Here is a 4,370-nt window from a genome sequence, read left to right on the forward strand (position 1 = left end):
TTCATGTGTTTCAAGCACGTCCTCAATTGGTGACTGAAACAGTTTTGTGACGGTGCTGTCAAACCTTGGTCAGATAATTCTCATATCTCCGTTTTCTTGCTGTTGGCATTGATTGATTGTCTTTTGCTCATTAACCAGAGCTTCCTGGTGCCTGGTATGATGAGCAATTTTAAATTGAAAATTTACATTCTGGGTGTTATAAGGTTCTGGCCCTTCCTTAAACCTTGCGTTTTGACTGGCTTCCTCTGACATCACTCTGACGGGAAAGACGATGATGCTGTATTACTCCCGGGGCCAGTGCGGGTGTCCGTGTCTAGGTTCTCCACGTGACCTCCGCCATACACAACTGCAATGCTCCTTCTTTTCTATTGTTAGTTTTTGTTATTGTTAGTTTCAGGTGTACAGAACAATGCAATAGTTATCCTTTTCATCCTCACAAAGTAACAACTCCCCTCCCCTATCTACTTATCCTGCTTATCTATTACAATTCCACTGACTCCATTCCCACGCTCTACTCCACGTCCCGTGACTATATGTGTATATAATTATAGTTGGCATACAATATTATTCAACATCAGCTTCAGCAATACAGTGCGGTGGTCAGGCCTCTACACCGACTATGAAGTGGTCTCCCCAACAAGACACGAGTCCATCTGGCCCCCTAAGAAATATTTACAACATTATTGATTATATTCCCCAGACTGTCTTTTCTATCCCTGAGGCCATATTGTAGTTACCAATTTGTATTGTCTCATCCCTTCCCCTTCTCCTTCATCCCCACCCCTCCCAACTAGCAACCCTCAGTGTTTCCTCTGTGTCTCTGAGACCATTTCTGTTTACCTTTCTCATTTATTCAGTTCCTTAGAATCCACATGTAAGTGAGATCATATGATATTTGTCTTTCTCTGACTGACTGGAATTCTCCTTCTTATTGTAGGCAGGATTGGAGGTCTCCTTCGGACTAGGCCTCATTCTTACCCCCTGTCTGGGGGGAGGGTAGGAGTGTCTCCCCAGTAAGCTTCTCTGACACCACCTCAGCATGTGTGTGTGGGGAGAAATACTTCATTACTGCCCAATGAGGTTGGAGGTCCAGGTAGCCCACGTGGTCTCCACAGACACTGTGATGGGAAGGAGGCTTATTACGCCCGGCAGGGACAAAAACTCCAGCTCCCTACTCAGCATCTTCTGACCCCACCCCAGCAGGGGGCTTGGCGAACCTTGTTACACCTGCTAGGGTGAAAGTTTAGGATCCGCACTCAGCCTTTGCTGGCATGGGTGGGCCACGGTTTATTTCAATGGTGTGCAGCTACAGTAAAGCAGTTATTTTCTAGAAATTTTCTGTCCTGCTAGCCTGCCCTTTTCCTGTGCCTCTGGGTAGAGAAGGCAAGCTTTTGTTGGGGCAGTTTTTTATTTGTGCCTATTGGAGTTCCTGGGTGGCTGGCTTTTTCAACTCCAAGTATGGGACATGTGAAGCAGAAAACAAAAGAACAAAAGAACTCAGGGAACATATCACCTCATTGTTCCTTGGGTCTAGAGGTCCCTAGCCAGTCTGCCATCTTCTCTCCACATTTCAGAGTTTCCTTATGTTTTTCCTAATGTAATGTCTAAGGTGTTTATTTGGACTTAGTAGAAAAAATAGATGAAAGTAAATCTACTTCATCTTCCCAGACACAGAAGTCTCAAGGTTTCTCCTGTAGAAATAATAAATCACTCATATACTTGGCCTCAGCTGAGACATTTTTGTATTTCTTATTAACCTATTTACTTGACTTTACTAGAATTCTAAACCTCAAAGCCAAAAAAAAAAGTGGGAATAAAGGAAAAAGAATAAAGTCATAAAAATTTTCCTGAGCCAGAAAGTGTTAATGTTGCCACTTATACAGAAGAAACCTCTTGAGAATGAATTCAGATAGAAACTGCTTATTTTTAATTTCGTATTGCTGAAACCTCAATTCTGCCGCATTCACTCAGAAATCCCAATTTTAAAAATAATCTTGCATGCTCAACTTGTGGGTAGATATCATTAAACACCTCCCTACCTTTGCAAACAGTAGAGACTCAGAAAGAGAATTCACCCCTTCCTGATGACTCAGGTCCTAATTCTAAGCTGATGGGGCACCTTTCCCTCTGCCCGGCAAGTGCAAGCTCTTCACGCACGTTTCTGCAGCTGCCCTTTGCGCACCCCTCACTCCTGCTCATCATGTTCCAGGGGGCTGAAAGTGAGATATGCACACCTAATGGAGTCATGGCAGCCTGGGAGTCAAATGCTGGTGCTGAGGACACAGGGTATACCTACCATGCAACAAGCAGGAACTTCGACTCACGGTGGTTTTGAGAAAAATTTTAGTGCCACTCAAGTAATGTGCAAAGTTATTTCAATATTCTTAGTTATACTCTGGGGGGCTGAAATTGCCAAACAAGTAGAAGTTTGAAAAAAAAATTTAAGAATAAGAAAGAAGGAAAGAAGAAAGAGAAATTAGTGTTATTTTGACAAGGGTGGGTATACTGTTATCTTGCTGGAAATAAATTTGTGGAGTGTTGGTATGAACCAGATAGTATACTGGGTCCATTATAGATAGTGTGATTTTAAATACATCCTTCTTTGCGGAGCCGTGTTAAAAAAAATTATCCATGTTTTTAAAATAAGAAAACTGGAACAAAAAGTTAAGTGGATTGCCTGAGGTCACGCACGTTGCAAGCAATGTAGTGTGATTCAACCTAGTTCTGCTCTTATCCTTTTCATTATGGTGGTGCGGGGATATGGGGCCACAAGGTCTAATGAGGCACACAGACAATAAACCCCATGCAACATACTACCTAAAAGAGTGCTTCTCGAACTCTGATGGGCACTCAGATTCCAATGCAGTAGGTAAGAAAGGGGCTCGTGACTCTGTGTTTCTAACGAGGCCCCAGATTCTCCTGAGGCCCACTTTCCTAATAAGCAAAGGGTGGGAATATGGTTTTGATCTTCAGTTGAAGGTATTTGAGGCAATTCATTGTTACTTTTTCTGTTTAAAAATGCAGTGCAGTCTAAAAATTACATGGCTGTTTCATTACTGATACTGAAGCCCGATAGAAATTTTGATTTAAGGCAAGGCAAAAAATAATTTACTTCATAAATGAATTAAAAGGAAGATGTCTGAACATAAAAAGGAAAACTAATTCCTTACCCATTACCAGTAGTTCTCAATATTCTTTAGTTGCGTTGATTATAATTCCTAAATCAAAAATCAGAATATATGATTTGATGGTTTGAAAAAAGATTATAAAAATGAAATTAGGATTTTGTTAAGTTGGGTGGCTTTTCCATTGAAATCTGGAATATCACACTGTTAAAATCAAGACATAAATATGAAAATAAACCACACACACACACACACACACACACACACACACACACACACACACACAAACAACTACAAACATGTTATCTAAAATACTTTAGATTTAAAGAAATCTAAGGACCTAAGGATGTTTATATCCCAGCTGTTGTCCTGATTTTTGAATCTGTAATTTGCATAAATCAAAACAATAGTCCTCTGCATAGTGACCTAAAAGAAAATATTTAGTTCTTTGAACAACATATACATAAGAATGTTCCAAATGATTCTGTTTTCCTTGGTCTTGCCTCTAGTCTCTCTTAAGTAACACAAAATATTGCAGACAGTATAATTCACAATCTTGCTTTACTATTTAAAGTGCATATTTATTTAAAAAGCAAAACTTTGACCTTGATTTCAAGTCTCAGCTCTCCCCCTCTCACCCCTTGTGGGGGGCCTGAAGTCTGTGGAGCTGACAGTCAAGGAAAGGGGCTCTAGTTGGCTTTTGCTCGGTCCCCTCCCTAGCACTTTCTCCTACCTTACCGCCCATGTTTGGAGCATACAGAGAATGAAGAAAAGGAAAGAGTGACAGGGAAATTCTTGTTTGGCCAATAATGTGGTGAGCTGCTGGTCTGGTTTTGACAGTTATAAAAAGGGCCAATAAGTGTCCAAAAGAGGGTCAAGCTCACAGACCACTCATCGCCCCTGCCGCGGTTGTTGGTGATCTCTCCCTGCAGCTCTCTGATGTGGGCGATGTCCTCCTCTTCCTCTGCTCCTTCTTCTACCTCCTCTACCTTCTCTTAGCAGAGGTCTTTCACCCCTCCGGGCGCCATCTTGGACAGGCACTGAGACGATTCCACACCAGCTCTCTTTTGCTCACAGCACTCCTTTTGTCTGTGGAAAACACTCCCTAACCATCTTTCTCCCAGAAAAATTCTTGGAGTGCAGGATATCCAACACAGCCAACACCCTCTCCCACCCCGTTTATCCATGTGCAGCCGGTCAGCTCATTCTTACTCTTTAGATTTGTCAGAGAAGATTCAGATCCCA

This window comes from Hipposideros armiger, unplaced genomic scaffold (assembly GCF_001890085.2).
Source record: "Hipposideros armiger isolate ML-2016 unplaced genomic scaffold, ASM189008v1 scaffold_337, whole genome shotgun sequence".
In the NCBI taxonomy this organism is placed as follows: domain Eukaryota; kingdom Metazoa; phylum Chordata; class Mammalia; order Chiroptera; family Hipposideridae; genus Hipposideros; species Hipposideros armiger.